The sequence below is a fragment of the Falco punctatus genome (genome assembly GCF_963210335.1).
Source record: "Falco punctatus genome assembly, chromosome: 8".
Taxonomy (NCBI): Eukaryota; Metazoa; Chordata; class Aves; order Falconiformes; family Falconidae; genus Falco; species Falco punctatus.
Window position 1 is genome coordinate 38461295 of NC_137588.1, and position 27702 is coordinate 38488996.

Below are 27702 nucleotides of genomic sequence, written 5' to 3' on the forward strand. Positions count from 1 at the left end.
ATCATGCAAGTGACATGGTGCACAGGTGTTTGGACTCAAACAAGGGGATGAATTTCTGTCTGCTATTCCAACAGGATGCTTGCTCTCTGGATCTGTTGCAGGAGGAAGAATGGCAATGGCTGAAATAAAAAGTTATTTATATTCTTGACAGCACTGATCTGAAGTAACTTACTGGGTGAGGCAAAATGGCTGAGCTCACAAGCATTGACTGGTGAGAAAGAATGATGGCACAAACTGCTCACTGGTGGCTGAAATTAGGTCTGAGAAGGTCTGTTTGCTTAAAGACCTTTGCTGAGCTCATCTGTATTTTGGAGCAGCAAAACACTGACCTAAGACCTCACCTCAGCATAAAGCAGTGAGTTGCTCTTGTCATCTGAAAATAGGTTCCTGGCTGTGTTAGTAGCAAAAATGTTCGTGTTTAGAGATCCCAAGTGGGTAAAATTAGGTGAGAAACTGGGTGGTACCCAGCAGCCCTTACTGATATGTACGAGGCAAGGCAGAAGAGCCTGGTGGGCAACACCAGCTGAGCTCTGCAAGCAGCTGCTGTAGGTCTTGTGATTGCATCCATTCTCCTCCAGGCACTGCTTACCGAGAGCTCTTGAGTGAATGAATCCACATGGAAATACAGAGGGGCTGTGCTTGAAAAGCAAACCACTCTTTCCACAGGTTGAGCAGGAGGGCGGAGAGGTGGCTGTCATCCCAAGCTCTGGCAAGCAGCTTCCAAGCCCTGATGGCAGCAGCCACCATGTTGGACACCCCAGCTTTCCAGAAATATTCTGTGGGTTAGAAAACGAATGGACTTTTACAGTCCTATCACCAAGCTTTCACCTGGAGATTAACCTTGATGTCTGTTCTGAAAAGCCTTCATAGCACACTCTGGGCTATTTACCTTTTAAAAGGCAAGGAAATTATAAGCACTTGCCTGTGCATCTTGTATAGCCCTTTATTCTGCTCCCCTGAGGAAAGGGGTCTGCCTTGTGATGTGTTTCATTTGTAGACTGATGGAGCTGACAACTCGCGTGAAGGCTTCAGAGTATGAAAGTGGGAGAAGGAGAATGAGCAGGAGGAGCTGGCAAAAGGGGAGGTGGCCCCATACGTGTGAGGGAACAAGGCAGCAGCCTGGTGAGTAAGGGTATTCCACCAGGGTATTTAAACATCTGGAAAGGAAGGAGATCAGATGTCCTGTGTCTGGGAAGAGGGTCCACATCGTTAGTTTTGTATAACATTTAAATCTGCTGAATCCTACAGTTAATGACTGCATAGGATATTTTTGGTTGGTGTGGGCTTTGAAGGCCCATGCCTCATGAGAGCAAATAGAATTTGTTGTTGTTGAATTAACTCCTACTAATGATTGCACGGGAGGTACCTGCCTGTCAGAAAAGCATCTAGTCAAGGGGGTCCTCATGAATTTGCTCACCTCTCCTCATAAAAGTGGAGCTTAGCTGGGACTAAGGTCACTGTAGATGTGCACCACTGAAGCATAACATGAATTGCAGAAATCATGGCTGACTAAAGCAGTTTTTGAGAATTTAACCCTTAATTTGTTGAGCTCATTGCCCTTTGCACCACCACAATTACACCACACTATATATAATATATAAACAGTAGGAGGGTCTCTGGTAAACTGGATGCAAACTGTGTCCTTTAGCTAAGGACACTTTTATATTTGTATGTTTAAAATCTTGCTGGGAAAGGTCTGGTGACTGTGATTAGGCAGGCTACTTTTTAAAGACTTTCAAATGACAAACTCAACACATTCCACCATGATCTTTTTGAAAAGGTTTATTAAATAGGGTATTGCACTTGCAAAGCCTTTCTTGTTCTGACATTTCTGAGTAATTCAGATTGAGTTTCAGTGTACTGGACTTTACTTATTTGCATTTCAAAGACTCAGAAAGTGTGCTGCACAGCCAGATACCTTTTGAGTTTGGGACTTAAAAAAAGAACACCACCACCACCCCCCCCAAAAAAAAACCAACCAAAAAAAAACCCAACAAAAAAACAAAACAAAAACAATAACCTCCCCAAACTTTGGCAATTGTTAGCTGAAATGCTGGCTCATCAGTGATATCATGCCTTTGTAATCTGCCTGGATGTCTAATTAAGGATTTCTAAAATGGGATGTAGTGTAAAATGGAGGGGGGCAAGGAAAATTTGGCTGACAGGAGATTAGCAGAGGACAGAGTGGGATCTAAAGGGAACATTATCCTCTGCACATGCCTGAAATGCCTAACTGCAGAACAGAGAGCTGCAGGAGTGTACCTGCGTGTTGGGGCCATTGATGGGAGCACAGGATTTATAATAAACTGCCAGGTCTACTGTATCTTTCATTAGCTGACTGACTGTTTTTTTGGTCTCAAGTGAAGATGGCACAGAGCTAATACTCTGCTAACCCTGATCCTGCCTTGGAGCTGGTGATAAGCTGCCAAGGCTTGATGAGGGGCTACAAAAAAACAGTTAAGCCTATGTTCCAGTAGCAACAAAGGAAAACGAGGGCAAACGACTAGAAAAACTGTTAATTTGTTTCTTTTTTTTCATTTGGGCAACTGAACCCATCACTGAGCATGTGTCCCTTTAGATCTCTGGTCCCATGCCTGATCCCTGCGTTGTACCGGTTTTATACAAATTCTTCGAAAAGCTGCAGTGAAATAAGATTAATCTCCTTTAGATATTGTTAATGATGGGATAGTAAACATGCCATTATTTATGTATTTTACTATTTCAAATACTTTCACTAACGAAGGAAATCAACTTGATTTTGCCATATTTGACTTTGCCAGTTTAAGTATCGTACACAGGTAATTATTTGATCTCTGTGTGGTGTTGAGGAGCACACATCAGTTTGGTCACAGTAATGGTTGCTGTGGAGTAATGGGGCATTGTATTAGTTAAACTCTCAATTTTGGTGTCATTAGACAAGTAGGTTGAGCCTGGAACCAAAAGCTAAGGAATACAATTACACGGATGCTCTTGTGCAATCTCTTAAAATATTGACAACGTGGTTTTGTCCAGATTCCTTCCGGTCATTTGGAGTATCCCTGGATTATTCTAATACTATATTAAACTAATACAATAATGAATACTTACAAAATACAAGTAATATTAATGATTATGACAGCTGCTTTGCCAGACATTTAAAAACTCCAGCATGGAACTAATAAAGCCCCCTTTTATTCCAATTATCTTGATTACCACATGAATGCAACTATTAACATATAGTTTTCAGAAAATCAAAGGACATCTTAATTTTAACAGTATTAGACAAAATAATAGCACTCAGAACAAAAGTTGTTTTCATGAACTTCAGAAAATTGGATTTTTTTATTTTTTTAAATAGTGTTTACCTATAATTCACATTGTATAGCTGGACTGTGAGTGGAGACTATTCTTTCTTGCTGATCTATACTTTTTTCCTAATGTTTTAGTGGGATGAAAATTTATAATAACAAGTTTCCCAAGAAAGCTTACTTCATAGTAAACTAAAATTTTTATTTTCATGCTTTTGATTTATTTGGGGGGGGTTTGGTCTTTCATTCTTTTTCTTGGTTGGTTTTTTTTTCTTTTTTTCTTACTTTTTAGACTCTTCTTAAAACATAGAGTTTGAAAAGGCATTTTGAAATAGAAAACTGAACATGAAAAATAATAATATATACCTTTCCCCTTATTTCAAGTTTAAAAATAAATTATGTCAAGATATTAATTAAAAATTGACTTTTCAAAAGATGTTTTTCCTTCTACATCTTTCATACGGGACAAGAATTAAAAATATTTTCAAATGCCAATGAGCTGTGACGACAAAGTCAGCACATTTTTATGTATTAATTTTCTTGAATAATGTTCTGTATTCCCTCCCTGTCGTCCCCCCCCATATGCCATATGTCACCTGCTAACAAGTGTGCAGACTCAGCACCATGCAGCATGGCGACTGGGGATTGATTGAGATATTTCAAGTGATGACACAGGCACAAAACTGCTGGGGCACTCTTAAAGTTTAATTAAAGAATGAAACTGAAGTCAGTGCTACAATTTTAAAGCAGTTTGTAGAGTTTACTAACACAGGAACTTTGACTAAACATTTATGGCTAGATTTGGCAAAAGGCAAGATAATTGAGTAATCTGTGACAAGACCTTTCTTCTTGAAAACACACCTAACGGAGATAACAGCTTGGGTAGTCAAATGATCACTAATCAACAGTAAAGAAGTCTTTATAAAGGAAAAAAAAATCCTTTTTGGCTCTGACCATCATAAATTTATTTACAATTTGTTATTAATATTTCAGTCTCAAGTCCTAAACTTGAGCCCGAGGAAACTGAACAGGAATCAAAGATATGTGGTGGTAAAATCATTAATATTTAATATTTGAGAGGTCTGGCTGAGAAGCTTATTCTAACTGTAAGAACATTCCTTGCAACTAAAAGCTGTGATTGTTTCCAACTCCTGAGCTCTGAGCTAAGATGCTGGCTGTGCCACCCCCGTATCCTCCATCCAGAGCCACTTCTTTGCATCCGCACGTTATTTATGGTCTGGTTCCTTCTTAGATTTGCAGTTAGCACTTAAGGAGCCTGCCTTTGTTACTGGCTTTGTTAACATGAAATTAATGAAATTACTGGTTTTCCTCTTTCTTCCCCTTCTGCAAACCAGCATATAGGCTGGATCTCTGCAACTACTTGGGCAAGGTCGGGGCAGCAGAGTTGGAGATGCTGCCCCAAAGTTCTCTCACTATTGTCATAGTTAATGAAGCTTCTGTCTGACTATATTGTACTTGTGTTACTGTGCACTTGGAGGTCCCAGATCTCTGACAGATACAAACATATTTCCCTGATGTTGTTCATGTGTATTTCTAGCGCCACCGATGTCTTCCACTTTCCAGAAGCTGCATGGAGAAACCCAGCATAATTATTTCTGTCTACACGCTTCTTGTCTAAACCATGCAAGTTTTATCTAGAGTCTCACAAATTCAGAAAGTACTTTCCAGGAGACACCGCAGTGTCCAAACACAAGTCATAGAGGTCATCTGACTTTATGCAGCAACTTTTATTTGGTTGTTTAACTTCTGGGATATTTAAGAAAACCTTTTTCAAGTACAAATGTATTATTAATATTAAAGGAAAAAACATCACTATTGTGTTGACATAGGAAAGATGAGTATTATGAGGAAAGTATTCATGAATTTGCTTAATGGTCTTGCTGCTCCAGCTTTTGGATTAGGTTGTTCTCATGGTGGGATTAAGAGACATACATCGAAATAAAGGGCAGGAGTCTGATCAATATTAACAAAACTCAGACAGCTCCTGGTATAAGCAACGCTTACCCTGCTTGCTCTGCCTATGCCAAAGCCCTAGAAAGCCAGGCTTACTGCTTCTGCCACACCAGGTGTCAGGGTTTCTGCGGTATAAATTACCAATGAAGTCATAGCCAGACTGCATCACGTACACTAACAAATGAAACATAGTAAATGCTACCGCAGCACTGTGTGTAGGATGACTGAAATGTTTTATTTATATGTCGTAATCATTAACCACGTTATTTTTTAAATATAGGTTAAATAAAAATTTGGAGAGCAGTGACATTGGTTTATCTGTAGGTCAAGTTCTTTGCCAGTAACTCTCACCTTGGCTAAGTCTCTCTTTTTTTTTCATCGATTTATCTTTTGTAATTTATTTGAGACAAAGTAAATTATTTCTTTGCTAATATAACTGATTTCTGAGTGTCTCATAAACATAATTCTTTGTGCATGGGATGAGCGTCTTCTCTGTTTTATGCACTGCATTACAAATTCAACATAAATTCATATTTACATACATGACAGTTTTCTGAGAAAAATTAGGATTTTACCTATCTTCTCAAAGAAGCTGAAGAAGGATGATTTTCTGAAGTTATCTGAAAGTATCCCCCGTGCCACTGACAATCTGGCTTTGATCTTTTGCAATATGTAGAGCGAAGCCCTGGCTTGGCTGAGGGAGTTTTGCTGTGGAATTCAAGGCTCCTTTTCCTACCCCCCTGCAAAATGGTTAGATATGTATTAAGATATAACAAGAATAATAAACCTTTAGGCATGGGGATGTTATTGGAGGAGGAGCAGGAAGATGAAGGTAAAGAATGTTTTTGCTCCCAGAGCACCAAACTGGCCCTTTCCCACCTGCAGAGCAGCTGAGAAGGGGGTGACATGACATGGGTCAGTAATCTGCCCAAGTCCACCCTGTGGGAGGTAGAGGTTTGCCATGTGCTTTGTGCTTTCAGTGCCTTCTCCAGCTGTGGTTCATGCATGCAGGGATCAGAGCGGGCACCTCCACCCTGAGCCTCTGGATGCGCTTCCTCCGTGGCAGCCGTGGTGCCTGCATGGGGAGCGAGGCGAAGCCGCAGCCACGCTTGAAATGCAGCACGGAGCTTGTTCTGCGCTGACCTCCCCGTGTAGACAAGCCCTTTATGAGATCATCTGCAGTTTTGATGATAATGGTGGCTTTATTTTCTTCTATGAGGCCTTGGGGTGCGAGAGCTACTGTAAATCCTCTTGCACTTGTGCATGCTGTTTCTCTTTATTCCTAGCCTGATTCACAATTCCTATACCCTAGACCAAAATACTGATGTAAATAAGCTTTTTATTTTCATTTTTCAGTTACAGCTCTGCACAGCATGACACAACCCCCCCTGCATGCTCTTTTTTTTTAATAAGAAAAGTGTTTTTCTCCAGGGGTGGGGGCTTTACATAAGAAAGGTCAAATGTTCCCTCTCACATTTGATTCATTTAATAGCAGGATGCTCTTTCTGGCCATCTGCTTATTGTTGAATTAATTGTCAATTAATTGTCTCTTAATTGAAGCATTTGTTTCCAATTTCCAAAGATTAGCAGGGTATTAAACAAGAGAGGTCAACACAATTTAGGAGAGTGTTTTAAATTTTATGTATAGAGCCTGGGAATTGTAGCTTTCATTAAACATCACTCTGGTATAATTTGTGTCATTAAAAGTGGCAATTTCAGCCAATTACTGCAGCTGTTTTGAGTTTACTTGCTTGAATGATTCCTGATTCCAGGACTCAAGAAGAGCTGAACTCTCTCACTATTGCTTGCTGCTGTTATGTCTGTTTAAAAATAGAATTAATCATAGAAAGAAGCCTATAAAAGTTATTAATGGTTTACTGGAAGATATAACTCTTTAATAATAAAAAACAAACAGATACTAATATCTGTTCATAAAGGAAGACACTAAGCCCTAATTAAGTGGATTTTAAAGTAAGGCAGACCTGTAAAAGGAAAAGGCTGATGCTGGTGGAAGCAAGACTCCAGCCCTGGCTCTGCACGAGGGCTGGTGCAATGGTCCTCTCTGCTCAGGGGTGTCTGTGGAGACAGGGATCCAGCACAGGGAGCATGAGGACGGATGGAGTTGTACTGGGTGTAATCACCACTGGGCAGATTATAAAGAGACACGGAACGGGCAGGAGCTGAGCTCTGAATCTGTGTGGGACCATCAGTTCTGAACCCCAGCGCTGCCCGGCCGTTGCCTTTGCCATCAGCTGCTCAGGTGTGGAGCCCTGGAAGCTGGGTTTGACTGATGAATATTGTTCAGGAAGTACCTGATTAAGCCCCTGGCAGCTCAGGACTGCCAATAGCCATCAGTTTAATGTTTTGCTTCTGTTTTACATTCCATTAAGTAATTTAAATGCTTAGATTGAATAAGGCCTTGGTCCCTTAATGCATCTGCTTTATTAAATGGAAATATTAGTTTTGGAAGATATGTTTTTGAAACAACCATTGTGTTTTATTCCCCAGAAAGTTATATACTAAGGAAAAAAAAGTCATACTTTAGTTAAACTCAGCCTATTTTATTAAGCAGTGATTCAGCAGGTTCTGGGGAGAATCTTTTCTTTTACATGTGGGATTCAATATTGCATGTCTTTTTGTACTGAGTAATTTTAGACAAATTTTAGTAAATTTAGAGCTGGGAAAGCAGAGTCTGTTCCCTCTAATTTGACGTTACTTTATTTAACAGACCGCTACCTTCTCCCCAGATTTTGGGATGCAGACCAGAAGGGATCTGGTTTTCCCAGTATCAGTGCCTAGACATCAGTGGCTGTGTATGCCAACTGATACAACCATTCATTTGATCACATTATATCCACTATCTAATCACGGAGAAAGATCTTCCAAAAGCCACACTAACAGAGTTTAGAAGATCAGAAATATCAGTGCCCGAGTAGATAATACTGATTGCTTGGAGAATACAGTATGCTCTGTCTTATTTGATAGAGAAGAAATTAAATTTGATTCTGATGTTTGCATGCGCTCTGTCTGTAGGAGGGTGAATATATTCATCTGTCACTGTGTGGGGAAACTCTATAAACAATACGCTTATCCAGCCCAGACAGTCTTATTTGTCTCTTCTCAGACATAGAAAATGTTATGTTCTGAATAGCCACGAGGCGAGCAGGGTTATATCAGACAGACTTGGATTAGCATATTTTACAAATAGATAAAAACGATGTCAAGAAATAGAAAATGTTTTTTGATGCTGCCCTTCAACCCTGTCGCACGGCGTCTGGTGGCTTTTCTCTGAGCCCTGCCGTTTCACAGGACAGCCTGCAAAGGGCAGCTCTGAGGCATGTGGTAGGATGAACGCACTGGGAAAAAAAAAAATACCAAAAAATCAGGTATTTGAAGATGCTCAGGGTTGGGAATTTTAGCTTAAACCCTGAAGAAATGAATCCAAAAGAATGGTAAGATGGGGACACATTATTCCTCTCCCTGGCTGTGCAGTTTGTCGGGAAATTGCCTTTATTGTGTGTGTAAGGAAGAGGCTGTTCAGGAGAGGAGGCTGTCGGTGAGCATCACCCTCTGAATCAGAGTTTGAATGGGATCCCTTCTCCTCACAGTAATTAACACACTATATACGTTCAGGGAAGAACAAAGTGATAACGCGTATTACAAAAACCCAAATTCCAGGCATGTTCCAGGAGCAAAGATAAATCTGCTTTTTTTTTCACATTTAGCATAAACCACAGAATCCAACAAATCTCTCCAGACTAAGCCCGTACCTAACAGCTGGGAACCTGCTCTCCCCAGGTCATGCCTGCTGGCTTCAAATGATTTATTCTTGATTTACATAAGCATGAGTGGAAAATATGGCCTGATTGCTCTTACCAAATACTGTTGTAGAGGTGTGTTACAATACAGTAAAGATAATTTAGTGGTTCTGAGTTGGGGTCTTGCAAAAAAAGAAGTCATAATTTTGTTAACAATACCTATACAAATCGACCAGAACAAAAGCACTGAAATAGAAGATATTTATTTTTAAATAATATGCTTTGTAGAGGTATTCACCAAACACTGTGCAGAATAATCTTGCAAAGAGGAAGATTTAAAGTAAAATTTAAAAGGAATAGGACTGCACAGCTGAAAAATAAGGATTATGTAATCTGGCAAAGCATATATTTTCTATTTGGTTTAACAGTCATAAAATTTTTGTGTTCATTTATGTATTTATTTATTTAACATGAAAATAATTTTAGATAGTGTCATCAAAGTTCAGGATAAGACTTCCACTACAGAAACTTTGGTTAATTCAGTTCTCCAATAACCTAATTAGAAATGTTGTATATTTGCTTCTGGAATTTTTTCTCCCTGAATCCTTTTATAGCTGGGATTGACCTTTTTCAAACACTTTCCAAGTAACATTTTGGTACTTGAAGAATTACACTTGAATTAATCTTTAACCACAAAACCTGGCATTGTCCCAGAATTTTTGGGTTTACTATCAAGATTAGCTCAGATGAGATAGACAGGTTAACTGCATACATTTCATTGGCTAATTACAAAAATTAATGGGTTTGCTATGCAAGATCTAAAGAACTGATCCGCACCCTATGTACTAAACCACAAACAGCTGTCTATATCAAGACAGCAAGCAAGATGAACATCAGCTCTTTTCCTTTTTTTACTTTTACAGCTTTTTAATATGGTCTGATATGTTGAGATGCTGTTGTGTCAATAGATATAGCCCAGGGAAAGCTCCAAATAACTGCTCTCAGATGCTTTCATTAACTATGCGTTCTTACAAGCACATCTTAGCCCAAATTACTCTTTTATATTTTACTCAAACTGGTATCAGCAATTTTCATCTTATTAGTGGAGCTTAAGTATGAACATAGTTTCTAGCAAAGGTAATTCCTGCAGGTGCCCTAAATGTTCTGAGTGTTTTAAAATATCATTGTTTTCTTTTATAACAAACAGGTGAGGTTATTAATAAAGTCCTTATAGACTCTGATTAATGAGTCTCCACCATTCATTCCCCTATGTCAAGCAAATTTCTGAAACCTCAGTTTTAATTCTTGCAATTTGGCAACATTTAATCTCTCATAAAATCAATGTGCATCGCAGCTAGTTAAATGTTGCTTCTTCCTGACATTGCTTTGAATTGGCAAACTGTTCAGCAAGGTACAGAGCCACGTGGGGTGCCTTTACTTTAAATGCTTAGAAACTCATTGCATTTCTTGGTAAATTGAACACAAAAATTTGTGAGTTTTACCCTGGCTGGTATTAAATAGGTGTCCTGTTCCCGCTGTGAGTGAAACCCTTACAGAAGAGAAAAATGTGGGATGTGTGATGTGCCGCCACAGTGTAAAAATTGTCTGGCTTGTGTTACAAATGGCTTTATCTGTTTCAAAACCATTGAGGAGAAAAATAATTTTAAATTATTGTGGACTAATGTTCTAGCATATAAAATAAAAAAAAAAGTGTCAGCTACAGACCACTGGATGTAACAGGTGACTTGCTCTTGAGACATCTGTCAGTAATATTGGGGGAAAATGCTGTGTTGTCAAAAGGACTTCAGTTTGAGTGACACAATACTGGCGGCCTCATGCTGACAGTTCTAAAACGTCCTTGAAATTTATAGATATTATCAATGGCAAATTCCTATAAAAACTGTTACACTTGGAGGCATTCTGTAAGAAATCTCATCTTGAAAGAAAAATAGATACTCATCACAGAAATAAAAATTAGTTCTCGAGTCACTGAAAATAATCTTAATTTGATTGCCTTGGATATCTGCAAAAAACTCCAAATCTTTATTAATGTTAACGTTCTCAAACATATAGACTTGGTAAATCACATCATAGGCACTTTGCAAGGAGTGTCTTCAGAATTTGGAATCAGTCATGAGCCTGATCAAAGCAGGACGAAGAAATAAAAAATAACCAGGGGGGGACATTAACTTGAAATGGATAGATTTACACAGAGAGATTAGAAGGTCCACTGGCTTCATTTAATAAAAAAAAAATGTAAGTATTTTTGAGATATTTGCATTGATTTTAGTCCTGCAGCTCCATATATTTTCATCGAGCCTGTGCTACGTACAAAATAACCCTATTGGCTAAGCAGTATTTTAATTGTGAAGGTGAACACTTCAGAATGAAGAAATGCCGGGTGCGCAACTGTGGGTGCGATTTTACCATCGTCCTTTTGCCTCTCCCTCCAATAACAGCTCCCCTGATGCTGCTGCAGGGGTGGTGGCAGTGGCCGGGGCGCGTGCGTGGGCTGTGGCAGTGCCCTCCTGGACATGGGCACAGCCTGGGACCCTGGTGGCTCTGCTGGGGCTCTTGGCAGTCCCTGTTCTCACTCTTCACAGAAATGGGCTTTGCAGTTGTATGAAGGCTCTTCTAAGCACAGCCAGGAGTTTATTTTCTGATGAAGTGCAACCTACGTTAGAAAAAACTAACGTTTCAAAATTAATTCAGATTAAGAAAGGGAGGCATACTCAATAACATTTCAAATCTGAGCGGTTTTCTTCATCCCGACATCTCAAGTGGTGGTGGTAATGTCTCCTTAGAAATACTCTTACGTCTGATTTTTCAGCTTTCTGCTTTTGTATTCCCCTGCTCAGGATATGCTCAGTCCTGGGAGGGAGGTAGCAAGACCATGCTGAGATCTATAGCGCTTCTGTGGATGCTCAGGTTCTGCTCTGGGAAGAACATTAAATTAGGCAAAATTGTCAGGGTTTTTGTCTTTTTCACCACTGTTTTCTTGAAAAGTTGTGTACCCAGCAAAGCTGCTGGCTGTGCTAGGGTACATAAGAGGGTGCAGGCTCGAGGCATTTTGTTTGCTCCAGGGCTTGTGGCTGCCGCACTCTTGTGAGCTGAGCCAGCTGCTCTTCTTGCCTGGTGAGTCATTTTGTAATTCTTCACCATTGGCTCGTCCTGGAAACAGATGGGCATTACTGTTGGTTTAAGAAAGGAAGCAGAAGCATGTGAGACACAACGCTCACAACACCTTAAATCCTCGTGACACTGATGGAGCAGTGCTGTTGCTGTGATTTGTAGATGTGAATCAGCTGTAGGTTACGCTGTATGTCATGGCCAGGCACAGGGAAAAAGTGCTCTATGTTACATGTACTGTATAGAAATGCTCACACTACACATGATAATTTTTTCAGAGAAAGAGGTCGTAGGGAAGTCTCCAACCGCTTCCTGATGGGCTCACTGACATTATCATTGGGCTTTCAACAAAGATTTCAAAAAGACACATTTCTGACATTTTTTTTAGTTAGTAACAAATGTAATCATAATTACCAGTGCCACAGCAATAAAAGCACTGGATTGTAAAATAACTCACCATCAGGCAATGCCATCTATGAAATTAAGGCTGTACTAACAATATAGCTGCTTCTCTATGTCCCGCTGATATATCAGAGTACGTATAAGGCTCTGATTTCAATGTATGAATATTGCGTGTTCGTTTCTTTAGTCTCCTTATAAGGTTAAATTACTGTCAAATTCACTTGGGTAGAGCCGAACAAGGGCAAATCTGAGAAACGGATTCCTTTTTTAGCCGTTGGGATTGATCTTAAACTATGCTGAGGGGAGCACCTCAGTTTCCTTCGTTCGGAAGTAAAGGACCACGTTTCCATCACGTTTCTGCGCTGCAGAACCAACTTCATTTTTGAAGTCCACAGGCAGAGAGGGTAACAAGAAAGAGGAGGTGTGAGTCATCACAGATTTTTCGTTGAATCCTTTTTATCTCTACTGAGAGCCAGGCAAAGCGATTTGTTGGAAGGATTCAAAGACACTGAGCAGAGTATGGTTATTAGACGCGCTCAATAACTGCTTTTGAAACTCTACAAAAAGTTTCCATTAAGGAGAGCAGTCTCGCAGGTTCCCCATCTGAAGCGGCGAGGAGCGGAGGTGGGAGGAGAGTGGCAGTGCGGGTGTTAAAGCTGTTGCACAGATGTTAGCCCTTCCTTTTCCAATTATCCGCCATGAAAAATGCCTGCTGGGAAGGCTGCATCACGATACGTGCATCTCACCAGTGAGGAATGACCTGCGCATCTCTGCGTGTGAATTCTCCTCGCAGAACCCAAGGAGACAACCGAAAGGGAGAGATCCGACAGCAGCGTCTTTTGAATATTTTTGAGTCTTTTGAATATTACTTTGCCAATGGGATTCTGACTGAGAGGAAAACCAAGAGTTTCTGGGCTCTGGGGAATCCAATTTAAAAACATAAGCTCTTTTAAGGTCATGTTAAAACCCGATTATGTGAGATGGTCATAATTTATCTATACGAATATACTACATGTGAAATATGCGTACGTGCTTCAGAAGCTCACAGCAAAATATATGTAATGTCAGCCAAGATTTACAGAACAGCAAAGATTTGTAATGTAGCCGCTTAATTTAACAAATTTTAAAGAATGAATCCCCCAAAAGCTGAAAACATTTAAGGGCAAATTAAATATTTTTTCACTGCAGTAAATAATGAGGTACTTTCTCTGAGGCTGCCTGACAGCTGGTGTTATTGTTTTGGGTTTTTTTTTCTTTTTGGTTAATGTTAAGCCCAGTGAGTTCCCTTGTGCCAGGAAGACGGAGGGCAGGGACACGTGGTGAGCAGGTCCATCCAGCAATCTGTATTATCCCTTGCCCAGCTGCCTGGCACTTTGGAGTCTTTTCTGCCTTTTTTGAGTGATTAAACCCAGATCTCCCGGTGCCAGTCAGCATGCCCTTATTTCAGACACAGACAGCAATGCAAAACACAGAAAACTGCATGACACAATAGAGGACTTATATGCAGAAGTAACATTAAATGTTTTGGGTATTTTAACCTTGGCTCCTGCAAGCCTGGCAGGGCAGAGTTCTCAGCACGGATTTGGTGAGACTCAGCCAGTGCACCAGCCCTGTGAATTCAGGTAGCCAAGGAGTTTGCTCTGAGCGTGACCCAGTAAATCCCAGCGGTGAGCTGCAGCAGTGGGTTGTCCTCTGCACCATGGCTTTGCATTTCTTCTCTACCTCTTGTCAACAGCTGGTGACATTTCTTGGAAGCTGGACATGGCCAGAGCTTTGCTTGTCCTTTTTCTCTCTTTGTATCAAGGATATCCTCAGTCTTGCTGTTGGAGAGATTTGCCATTTACTAACAACGGCTTTTCTGGGCTTCTCTAGGGGTCCTTGGTGTCTTTCTCTGTGCTGTTGTACCCTGTCCTGCCTCAGAGCCTTCTCCTCTGAAAGCCTTTGGCAATCTAGCTTGGTGTCTTTAAGCTGGAAAGCATCACCCAGCTGAACCCTGGTGGATGTGACAGTGATGTAGCAGGACCGATCTAGTCCTGCAATTTTGTAAAGGAAAGCACTGGTGAAAAAAAGGGGCTATGCGTAAAAAGAGTTACAAAAAGTGATTGGTGTCACCAGTTAGTAAGGAAGGATGTGGTTACTGTGATCTTTTATTTAATTATTATTTGCAAGACTCAATTTGGGAAACATGTATTGGAGGAATAAGTGAATAAGTGTGCTTAAAAGGCACATCAGATGGTAGTAAATGCCACACTGCATTTTATAAAATAATTTGTGCTTTATTTTTCCTGGATTGCTTTCTCTTCCTACACACTAAAAATTCTCTGATATTTTTTGGGGTCAGGGAAAGCATAACAGTCTTTCTGTAAATCCAGAAACTTCTGTGCACACTGGGATTGTGTTAGAAAGCAAAATGTGACGTAAGTGGCCCATACACGCTCAGTGAGAATCAGGCAGAACGCTGTGTCTCACTTTTCTCCCACCCTTTGGTTCTTTTCTGTTGCGCCTTGGTAATGCCAGAATAGCCGTATAGCCCCTATTTCATGCCTTTGTAATTAACGTCCTTTGTTTAATGAAAGCACTTCAGTAGAATATACTACCCTATACTACTGCTGAGAAAAATAATGTTTTTGATGCATCTTGAAAAAATTCTCAGCGTGTGTCTCAGTGAGATCTATTTCATATACCTCTTTGATAACCAAAACAAAAGAGACATGTGAGTAAGCTGCGTTGCAGATATATTGCTGTTGTTCCTGCAGGGTAGGTGATTGTAATCTTTTATAGTAAATTCTTAAAAAATGAACTGCACCCATAAATTTCATGTTTTACAATGAACACACTCGACATGTTAATCTTCTCTGTGGTCATTGTCCAGAAGAAATATACCTGGCGCGTAGTTGAGACACCCCTGTAAGTTGCTACAGCAATATGCTTTCTATTCCAAATTAGGGTAGCCAAGCAATTTTATTCTTTAAGGCTGCTGTAAAACTATCTAAATGAAAGATATTAAATGGTGAAGTTACATAAAGGTGTGTTTCATTAAAATGTTACTGGAAGGTGATTCTGTTTTTTAACTCTTAGTGTATTCCTGAAGGTATACTATAAAGGTAGGGAATTTATATTGGCACTGAAAAAGGCTTGCACGTTTATTGCTTAATTGAAGATAATTGGCCTGGCCATGGAAGTGTAGACCTTGCCATTCCAAGATCATGACATATAAAGGTTAAGTATCACTTCCAGTAAAATCTTCTCAGGGACTTTAAAATTTGCAATGCAGCAAGACATCTAATTTTCTTGTTGACTGCAATTTTTCTATTTTTTAATTTAAGGTTAATATAGTCTTTGAATTTATTTATAAAATGTGTGCCCCGACCAAAAATGATTATTAAATCACTTAATGTTACTTTAATAACTGCACACATTTTTGGCAATTTTTTTTCTAAATGGCTACTGAATTGTTAAAGCTATCTCAATATAGCATCATTATTTGAAATAGAATAAGACAATAAGGATATTCTTCTATGAAAACAGAAGTAATGGGAAAAAAAAAATATTTCCATCTGCAAATTAATCTGGTTATTGGATAAAGCAAATTGCCAAATAGCCACTAGTCAAGATCACTACTCTAAGAGATTCATAAATATTTATTTAGCATCGCTACTTCAAAACTATATGCCCAAAGTTAATGGCAGTATTAGTATGATATAATATTTTTTTTTTGTGAGCTGCTGTAATGAACACCATGACCGAGTTAACTCTTGGCTGGGGCTGGATGGAACTTGGCTCCTGTAGTTAAGCTGTACCGAAAAACTAACCTTGCACCTCCCAGTCACAGGTTTGCCATGGGGACGCACTGGATTGTCTAGTGCTATATGTGCCACCCAGAAATGAAATATATTAACTGCTATCACATTTCTATTAGAAAATAAGATTTTGGGGTATTTATGACTAAGCTGTAAAGCTTGTTTCTGAGTGAAATGCAGAGACTTTCATCTTACCTAACAAGTTTGCCTCTCCCATTTTCAGACAGAACCAATTTGTTTTATTATATTGTTCGGTGTTTGCACTGCAGTTAATACTTACAAACACAACATGAAAGATTGTGCAGTTCTTCGTGCAATGTGGACATCTATGCTACCTCAGACGAGGATGAATCAGGCTGCAAGTCTGCAACTAGTTTGAACAGGTCCAAGTGGGTGTTAGCATTGAACCTATCATCCCTTCACCCCCTCTTCTGTCTGTGCAAAACACCTTGGCGTCTCCCACTTAAGCCAGCAGTCTTACTTTTGACGGACCTTCTAGTGAGCTGGATCAGGAGCCAACAGGGCTGAAAATTAAGGTAGATCTAAAAAAAAATCAAAAACAAAGGATAAGAAAGAAAATAATTTCTCAGCAACATGATTATTAATTCTGGCACCAGAGAGGTGCTGGAAGTAGGTGGCCAAGAAAACGGAGGATCTTAAACCTTATTAAAACTGTGTGTTCAATTTTATTTTTTTGCCATAATGTGGCCAAAAATTTCATTTCAAGGAAAATGGAGAAGGATTTGCGCTAGTTTCCCAATGGCATGTACTGTTCATCTTCAGTTTTCATAGTATTATGAGCTGCCAGAGGTCATTTATAGTCACATGAATAATTAGAAAATGTTCTTATGCAGGTGGGTGTGTACTCTGCTAATCACATTTGTCCTTCTAAAGTCGGAGGAAAGAGCAGAGAATGTGATTTTCACAACATGCCATTAATTAGCCCAGCATCTGATATTCGACTTTTAAAACTGAACACCCCTTATTACAGACACGGTGTTAAAACATCAATTTTTAAATCAAAACTTCCATTTTCCTGCACATGCATGTGGCTGCTCCCACCGTGAATATTCCCTCAGCCTTCTTCCTTTTCCTTAATGATTACTAGCATTTTTATTCAGGAGTCCTTTTCCTATGGACCCCATGATGCAATTGCTTTGTGCTGGGGGTCCCTGCTGATTCCTGACGGGAACCTGTTCCTCCGCCGGGCAACATCTTTTGCTGGAGAAGAAGCCCTGGCTTTCTCTCTGCTATGCTGTGTGCGGAGCAGCCCCTTCACCCCCGGCACCATCACAATTGGTGTTGCTGTAGCTCTCGGCAGTTTCTGACTGATTTTGTGAGCAGTGCTTGCTGTGGCATCGAGGTTTTCTAGCTGTACATATTTTATTTTATTTTTTTCTTTCCTTAAAGACAACCCTCGGGGGCGGGATGGGTACTGCTGCAGCAGTGCAATCCCTAAGATGTCTACTGGGAAGATGTGTAAGAGGTTTTATTGGTAGTATTTATAGAGGTTTTGCACTACAGGAGCTGTAGGAAAAGCCTGCAGTGAAGCTGAGAGCTTGGATGGGAGGACTGGCCCTTACCTGGCAGATGCTGCAGCTTAGCACTGCTCCGAGAGGCTTGAAAACACTAATACTTTGTGTGTGTGATACGCAACAAAATCAGATATTGACTAATAAGAATTTGTGGTAACCTGCAGTGAGCTGTTTTTCCAATCAGCTCCTGAGACGTCAAAATGATGGCGTTATCTTTTGTAAAGCTTTGATCAAGCATTTCAGTAATAAACTATGTTTTCAGGCATTTGTAATGGAGCGTAGAGGAATATTTGGGGACATTTTGGGGTTAAGGCTGGCATACTGTAGGAATACCTCACCAAGTATGCAACCAATTTTCAAGTAGCTGAACTGTTTTTTTTTTTTTTTAATGGGAAATGCATTGAGAATTGCTCCAGGCAGGTATTTTATTTTCAAAGATGGGTTAATACGTTTAACGCACTGGGGCAATTTGAAATGCTGACCAGAGCTCTACCACCTGTATTAATGCAATCATTGTTATTTTTTTTTTTTTTGGCAAAAGCTCACAGTGGTTGTGGGAGATACTGGGATCCTTTTATAGCAGGCTCTGGACTTCCATAATGAAAAGGTGTGCCCTGCTGCAAAAAGTTTATCTTAAACTGAGTTTTGCAACTGTCTGTGAAGTCACGGCCTCATTTTTTCAGCTCTGTATGGGAGAAGGATGGTAGTGAGCTCACAGACAGATAAAGCAGTGGAAACACATGCATGGATGAGCTCTTGGTTCTAAATTGCTAGGAACTTTTTCTCCAAGGTCAAGTGAAACTTGCTTTCTGGCAGAAATGTGCAGCCTGCGCACATATGTCAAGTAACATAATTTTTATGGGCTCTGTCTCTCAGAATCTCTGGCTGGTGTAAACTTATTCAGCTTATGCCGGTAGGAAGCACGTTATACCTTTACTTCATTAAAATAAGACTATAGAATAACCTTTCTGATGCAAAAACTAGGGGGCAATGAAGGGGGTTTGCGTACTTTCATGATTTTGCAGAGGACCCTCCAACCCCTGTTCATCACCCCTTGTGGATTTACCTGCATGGCGGGCAGTGCCTTCACCATAGCTAGATTGGGTGGGAACGCAATACCCGAGACAATAAATCCTCCTGGCAAGGTTTGTCCCTTGGGTTCCCCTTCAAAGGCAGATGCAATCCCGGGTAATCCAGTGCCTTTAGACCTGCAGTGCGAGGAGACAGAAAGACCTCAGCGGGTGTGGGGGCACAGGCTGGCCTCAGAAGCCCCAATGTCTGCAGATGCCCATCCTGCTCTCTGTCTCGGACTTGCTGTTCGCACTGAAGGCTTCATGTGCGATAAACCAGGGTTAACAGAGCAGCAAGAAGCTGCCTTGTCGATACAGGTCTAGTTCCAGCACATACTTGACTGTAAGCATGTGTATATTTATGTTGACGTACGCTGACTTCGATGAATCAACCTGCATGCTTAAGTGCTGTGCTGAATTAGAAATACAAATTTTCCACCAGCAGAACAGGGAAGGGTTGTTACTGGGAGCGGACCTCTGGCTTTGATCTAGCCACACTTAAGCGGGTGTTCCATTCTAAGTGTGTGAAGAATCCTACAGAATAACTTTGTGAAGTCAAGGCAGGGCGCTCGCTTCCATTCAGCACTGACAAGGGGAAGCTGGTGCTGGTGCACAAGTACCAGCTCTCTCCTGTCTCTCTTGGCCTCCCTCATACTTTTCTGTGGTGCAGACAATGGAGATGACTTAAACAGGTTGAGAACTACCTCTGTGGTACAGCAACACAGCCACAGTGTGTGCATCTATGCTTTGCTCTGAATTGTTTGTTGTAATAACTTTATTTGATATACTACATTGCTAGAAATGTTTCTGCTTTCTGAAGAAAAAACCCTGCATTTCTATACAGATAACACTAGTTTGTTATGAATTAAAATGAGCTAGGAGAAACAATATATGTTGGGGTTTTTTTTTTGTATTTGTATATCTTAAATAGAAATAGCTTCATTTTAAAACCCCCCAAAGGTCTGCATTTAATTTTTTTGCAAAACATTTTTAAAACCTATTTTAACCTTTTGTATCATAAAACTAATTTCCTCCCTTTAATGACTCCTCACAAAAGTTCTCAGTGTTATAAACTCTACTTTTAGCACAGTGATGTTATGTAAAATATTTCTACCATTTTCCTTGAATCAATAAGCAATTTTCATGCCAATAGATGGTAGAATTGGTGTACTTTTTTGTAATTTACAAGTAAATTGTGTGCTTTCTTAAAATGTGGGACAAGTCATTTTTCCTGCACTGGTATGATAACAGGAAAACTTGCAACTGGATCTCACTGTTTTGGCTCAAATTCTGGCTGAAGACAATGGGCAGCTCTAAAAGGTGTCTCTTCTGCCACAAATTAAAAGGTCTGTATCAGTGAACTGAGTGATATCTACTATCAGAAACTCAGGTTTCAGAGAGATAACTGCATAATTCAATTTATACCCATATTCTTTCCATTGAGGTTATATGTAACCCACCAAGTGTTACATCTGTAAGTATTCTATAGATTAATGTTAAGTTCTTCCTATGTTATATGTGAAAGTTAATTTTTTTCAGGTCCAGCATGCTGAGAAAGTACATATATATATGTGTGTGTGTATACAAACATATATACAAATGTAGTTTGCCTGTACAAAGCACATAGAAAGGACAGTGTGTACCTTACATCTGGCCCATCACTTGGGACTCCTCCCACTGAGTTGCCACAGCCCAGGATTGACCCATGAAGGAGCCTGGGCTTTTGTTTCCCTAGTCTAAACCCACATGAATTTACTTCTTGAAAAAAATGAAGTTGTTTGTTTTAACAGTTTTCAAATAATGCAGACATCCTACTCTGATCTGCTTGCTCTTTATTGGGCCAGATATTTACATATGCCTTAGCGTTGCATTGCTAAACCCTGTGCATTGAAGAAATGGAGATGAATAATGCAGTAGCCACCCCCTTAGGCAGTGTAGTGGTTGATTTAGGCTGTGATGCCACGAACAACTGAAGTCTGGGCGACCCTACTTTGGACTAGATATTTATTCTTGCTGTTTTCCCCCTGTGAGTTCTAGCACCCCTGCAGATATACGGCTGAAAAATAATCTAGCAATTCAATATATATAGCTGCAGCTCATGATTTGGTTATAGAAGAGCTAGTGCTAGCAAAAAAGAGAGGGAGCACTGATGCATAGTTCAGGTAGAAAGAGATCAAACCTGTCAGCCATAGCCAAGCTTTGCACCAGCTTAAAGTGATTGTGGAACTGCAACCTTTTAGCTCCTTTCTTCAACCTGAGAGATGCATCTTACCTCTAAAGCTTTATGGAACGGCGAGGGAAGTGCAGGGCACCATGGTGTGTGTGACTTATGCCGTGAAGAGGCATGAATAATTAACGAATGGAGTAGAGTCTGGCATAGTTGGGTTGAGTGGCAATGACCTTGAGCATCCTGAAATCTGCTTTCACCAAGGCAATTAGGGACTGATTCAAAAGGCAGAGGAAGCAGCCAGGAATCAATAAGGTGTAAGACATGCCACGGCCACTGTCCTGTTTCGTCAGACCTAGATGCTTTTCCTACTGCAGTAAATAGGAACAATGTGGGAACAACTGTATTATATTCTACTTAAATTGGATGTGCACGTACGTTTGCATGATGTTCCCGCAGACAGCTGTTTTGGCTACAGCCTCTCTGGTAAAGTTTATATAGTAATTACATCATGTACTATTATTAGCTGAACATTTGAGTAATTCTAAATAGCACCTCATTTTGTTAAGTTCTTACACCAGTAAAAATTAAAGCATTTAAGCAAACTGTGGGAAGTGTGAAACCAACTTTTTCTCTGGAGTATAAGAAAAAAACATACCAAGTACTTTCAAGAATTGACTTTAATTGCAGCAAACAGTACACAACATAATTAGCTATCCATCATTTTGCCTTATGTTTAGCACAATGTCAAGAATTCGAAGTGGTAAAAAGGTAATGATGAAATAAAAAGGTGATAGCACACTTGGCAACTCTCACCCATCACAATTTGATGTGCGAAGGGTCAAACATTTTACTTTTTTCTGGTGATACTGCCAACAGGTGTTGAAGTACCCTAAACTCCGGTCTCCATAAAGACAAGTTCTAGACCATTTAAAAGTATTGTTTGGATTTTCCCGCATCCTTGACTTTATCACCCTGTCATCCCCTATACTGCCTTCTCTTATGGCCACCTGCGGAGGAACTCCCCTCTGAGCTCGTGCTAAGTGCTCTGTGGGAAGGAAGACCTTCTGCATCGCCTGAACTCACATCTTGCCACGTGTATACTACACAAGGTACGCTAGAGCAGCAGGAGTCATCATGGGCCACAGGTATCACTGCTGTGTTTTTTACTGATGACTAAGTAGATTGCTGCATCAAAGCATGCGCTTTTGACAAACCTTCATTATAACAGCAGGCAAACTAACAAATGGTAGGGGAGAGACTTGGTGAAAGAGACTGAGCACCGTTTGTCCATCTCAGGCTGCTAATATACCTTCTTACAAACAGCAACAAGTTTTAATCAGAGTGTGTCAGGGTTAATTATTACTCAGGAGGAATTTCTGTTAAAAGCAGAGTTATACCAGAAAGGTTTGTAATTGCAATATATGCAAAAGTCTAGTTCAAACAACTCTGGATGTGCACAGGGTCATCCTGACCTAGCTGACAAATGATGGGGCCTTGCAAGGAGAGAAGGTCACCTATGAGAAGAAGAAAATCTGTATCCACTTTCAGGATACACCTTACCGGGGAATAAAGACATAAAAGAGTTTCATTGTTGCTTAAATATAAGGTTGGCCATGAGAAAAAAAAAATAATGTAAGAAAAGTACCTCAGAATGGGAACAGCTTGGTTCCCCAGCTTACATCTGTACCTGTGTCTGGCTGTCACTGAAGAATAACTGCCCAGGCATCGCCCTGGGACCTGCTTCCTAAGAAGGTCCATGAGCAGGTACTCAGCCCACAGCTCCGTGGACAGCTCGTGTTGTGCCCACCAAGCATTTATCTTCATCATAGGAGATAAACGGCGAGTGTGCCAAGCACAGGTTGAGCAGACTACTTCAGGAGCAACCAGCGGATGGCATTTCCCCAAGGGTGCGCTCTGGGATGACCATGGTGCTCAGCCCCTCCTGCTCCTGTGTGTGCTGTCACAGGTGACGATGCACTCCTTGAAGCTAGCAGCTTGCAGGGCCGTTTTAGAGAGGACCTGCCCAAGTGCTTCAGTTCTTTACAAGGATGAGTAGGAGTCATCGTTCCTCCTGAGCCATGTACTTTGCACCTACCTAAACTACAAAGGAGCCTCAGCAAAACTCTCCCCCCCCCTGTGTTTGTCAAAAAATCCTGTTTGCATAAGGCCTCTCCTGCAATCCAGGTGTATCTCCTCCCAGCTATCATCTAAACTGTCAGGATATACAAACAGACTGGTGATTCAGTGGTCAGTGATGGCTGCTAGCCCAGGGAAGGTAATGCTGAACAAAGCCCCAGCGTGTTTTGCAGTTGGCATTTGGAAGACAACCCCTGCCAGGGGTGATGGTGCTCTCCATGCAGTGGCAGGGCAGCACATACTGGTGCCCAGCATCTTCCATCCCCCCCCGTTGGTCTAATCACCCATCCTGTGCCTGTTCAGGATGCTGCCTCCCACTCTAGGTCTTGGATATGCCCAGTTGTTTGGGAACTTGAAACTCAGGTGCCTACAAGTTTGATCTAAATTTATTGAACATCAGATCTTAGGATCTTGCCCAAAGTCATTACAGTACGTAAGATATTCACATATTTTCCTTTCTTGCCATTTCTATTAAAATATTTTTTCCATGTAGCTGGACATCCAAATAAGTAACAATACTCACCAGGCTTAGTATATTAAAAACCAGCAGCTGTGGCATCTTTAATGTCATTGTCTGAGTTATGCTACTTTCACTGTGTTATGTGTCCTTTAAAATATTTGGTATTTTAGTGTTAAAATGAGATGTTCAAAAAGCTAACATTTTTCCAAAAGCCCCTGGCTTTTTTTGACTTTTTTTTCCTTTCTTTTGTGTGTGTGTGTGTGTGTGTGTGTGTGTACAGAAGAATATACAAAGAACCTTGGCAAATAATTAAACATTCTAATTTGATATAATCTTTGATTAATGAAGAAGCTGCTTTCGAATGCTCTTCTCTGGCTCTAATAATTGATCTCTAATTGTCCCATCTAAAGGTTATATATTGCCTTTCCTCATGATTGTGTCCTCCTAATGCCTTATAACTCAGATCCAGCTATTAGCAACATTCATTAATTCCTCTTGAAAATGCTGTGAACTTTCCAAATTGAAACAGTGCTTTATAAAACCAAGTTTAATTTTGTACTAGTTTTGAGTCTCTTCAGAAAACCACACCAGGAGGTGTCACAAACATGATGTGTAATTATTGAATTTAAATTATTTCAGAAGTTATGTATAAACTATTTGAGGATGTTGGACAGAGGAGGTGTAGGAGGATAGACTAATTAAAAATAGTGGCACAGGTACTTTTTGTTCTTTTACTGCGAGTAAACAGGTGATGGATTTGCAATAAGTGCGTGATGTCTTGCAAAAACTGGAGAAGTATAGATTTTAGGATCTGGTGAAATGTTCCTGATGATAGAAAAACTCTGGGGTGTTACAGAGGAATTTTATTTGAATGTCTGACAAGCTGGGACAGCTAAACATATTTACTTAATTGCTTACCTAATTGAGAGATGAGGCTTCTTCATAGCATAATTTAACTCATTTCTGGAATACTTTAGTGAGTCAAAGTCTTTTAACCTGTTGCTTGGCAGGCTTCCTTTTATACAGCTTACAGAAAGTTGGCTAAACTTCTTCTTTTTCCCACTAGATGTTAAATTATGTGTCCCAAATGTTGGTCTGTGCCTGGTGCTTGACCACAGCTTTACAGCACCAAAGGCTTGTGATTACCCAGCACATTTTCTGCGTAGTTTGGTATTAAAAAATGCGTGAGGTACTTGCATGAGCACAGATTTTTACAAATACATCTAATTAATACAATGTGAAAATGCTTTTATTCCTTTACTCTTGAATTTTTCAGTCTAATTTCATTAAAGTAGAATACTTACTCATGTGCTGCTTGCACCAATTTTGGCTTAATTGTTTGCAGTCTGTACAGCCCGGCTGTCTGGAGATGTTTATTACTGAGTAAATGTATTCTGGAAGGAGAGAGCCTGGCTAAATTGCTGGAAAGAAAAATTCTACGATCTGACCTTATCAAGACAGGATCCAGAAGGTTCTTATTTTTCATTTTGACTGTGGACTGTTAGCAAGGAAAAAAACAATCCAAAGAAGTTAACTAAAGTCTATCACTATAGTCATTGGTGTTGGGGGGGGGGAATTAATAAAAGGGGAAAAATAAAAGCCACTATCAAACTCTTATAATCCATTCTGCAGAATTGCAGAAACAGTGTTACATATCCTGTAACAATACAAAGCTATTTTCTTCTGGCTTTTGCAAACACAAATCTATTCCACGCAAATGCTCTTGGTATTTAGGGAGCCTTTTAATATACTTTAAGTATATGATAACACAGAACAAGAGTACAGCATGAAAAGTATTCAATAGCGTATTTTGAGTGATCTTTAGCAACCCTCCTGAGCATTTATGGCTTGCTAGAGGGAAATGCACTTTTCAAAGATCATGTGCAGTCCCTATGGAGACCTGTAACCTTCCTCAGAGCAATTCAGCACAAACTGATAGGTCTGATCACAGCACAAGTGAGACAGTCAGTGTAAAATGCTCTGGAAACGCTTTGAGAATACTAATGGGAGCCCTGCGACTGCTGAGTCACTGCCTGCAGCCGGGGGTTCAAGCAAAGGGTTATTGGGGAATTATAAATATCAGTAGGAAGTCAGGTATTGGCAAAAGCTTCATTTAGACCTTGGCCAGTCTGTGGTCTGATTTGCTGCATAATAAATGTTTTAGTGAATCAAACGATAAAATCTTTGGTTCAGGAAGGCTGGGAGGTTCAAATCTGGGGCCGGGGAGGGAAGCAGTCAGTGTATGGATATCAAAAGGCTCCTCTGAGTGGCACAAGAACCTGTATTTGTTCTTCTAGAAAGAGTTTGGTACTTATCTGTTGTTCCCATGGTACCTGCTGGGTTTACGAAGAGAGGCTTTCTCCTTGCCTCAGATCTCTTGCAAGAGTGATGCCAAGCAGCAGCGGCCTTAATGCAGGAGCTTGCTGGTTTTCTTGTGTTATTTGGTATTCAAATATTTTCCAGGAATTTCAGCTTTGCCAAAAAGATCCACCAGTGTTGGAATGTGTGCTGTTAACCTCCCTGTAATAGAAACTGCAGAATGAGTGTTTTACCAACAGAATGTGTATGAATATATCCCTTTCCTAAGCCACTGCTGGCTCTTTATGGTGGTTCCCTCGGGTGTCACACACCACTTTGTTGCCTGTCATGATCCTTTATGTACTCCTGCTTCCTCTGCTGCTTGAAGGCCATCCAGAACAGTAGCATGCTATTTAAATCAGACATAACCTGTCTTTGCAATTACAGCTTTTGGAGGGTCCAGATCTGTGCTGTGCTTCTCAGTAATCAGTACTATGCTGTGTGGGGCACTCTTCTTTTGTAATTTTTTTTTTTTTTTTTTGATGCAACACATGTGTAGTACAAGCTCAGCTTGTTATTTTCTGACCTTTCTTTTCTTCCTTCTTCCCTCCCTGAGTCTTGTTCCAGATGGTAACTGCTGCAAGAGCTTAAAAATAAAAATGAAAGTGTGAAGTGCATTCACTTTTATGGAGCTGCAAACAGGGGGCAGGGGAAAGAGGGAAAATATACTGGGATTGTTTGTCTACCTGAGGTCAGTTAATGTCGTCAGCTATTAGTCAGCCTGCAACAGTACGAAGTGCATCATGAAAGACAAGGTACGCAAATATTTATGAAAAAAAATTGACTCTGGTGTTGTGGGGTGCCTCTCCATAAGGTCTTGTTATTATTATCTCACGGCATCTGGCCCATAGCTGGATTCTGATTTCCCCTTTCTCAGGTTCTTTGACCACAGGCAGGAAATGTGCTACAAGTAGATGAAGAAGGTGACAATTGTCTGTCCTTTGAGAGTCTGGGCACACAGCTCATCATTCCGGGGGTGAGCACCTGCAGAGGAAATGGTGGCTATGTAGAATGAGGCTCTACCTGACACACAAACACCTTTACCTGTCTTTGAGAGGACCTTGGAGAAAGAGTTGTTGGGAGATTTGCCATGAATTGATTCCCAAAGCACTCACATTTATTTTTAAGATGGTTATGCAACATAGCAAGCAGATGCCGTGAGAAAAGTGGATCCCAGGTCCCCCATTTTGCTTGCAGTCTCTCAAATGCCCCCTTGGCTGTCATACTACTGCTCCCTCAGGAAGGGATGACACATCCCCCCTCCTGTCCTTACATTTGGTAAAAAGGACTTGAATGTCCTTGCTGTCCAAGACAAACATCAAAACCAAATAATTTACCAGAGGAGGGTGGGTGGGGATGGAAAAAGGTCTTATCCTTCACAAAATATTAAGATAAACAAGAACAATAAACCATTTCTCATAGCAAGAGGCTTCTAAACCATATGTGTATGTGCATTCAGCCTGGAAACGCAGGTGAGGGCATCAGAAGAACAGTCATCTTGTATTAGTAACAGCTAATCTGGAGAGAGACAAGGAAGTTTTATCTATTCAAAATGTGTTTTCTTGGTGTTGCAGCTGCCACGGAGTTATCAAAGCTGGTGGGAGCTACTTTTCATGTTTTCCT

The 27702-nt window shown here is 40.4% G+C and overlaps 1 protein-coding gene across 1 annotated transcript in view; it reads left to right on the plus strand.

The window, feature by feature from the left end:
- Window positions 1–27702, plus strand: part of KYNU (kynureninase) — a 152261-nt gene that overhangs the window by 60854 nt on the left and 63705 nt on the right. The window contains exon 1 of the mRNA XM_080399692.1: window positions 1–27702. This exon is cut by the window's left edge and continues 60854 nt beyond it; it is cut by the window's right edge and continues 3478 nt beyond it. The gene's annotated coding sequence lies outside the window, so the exon portion shown is untranslated.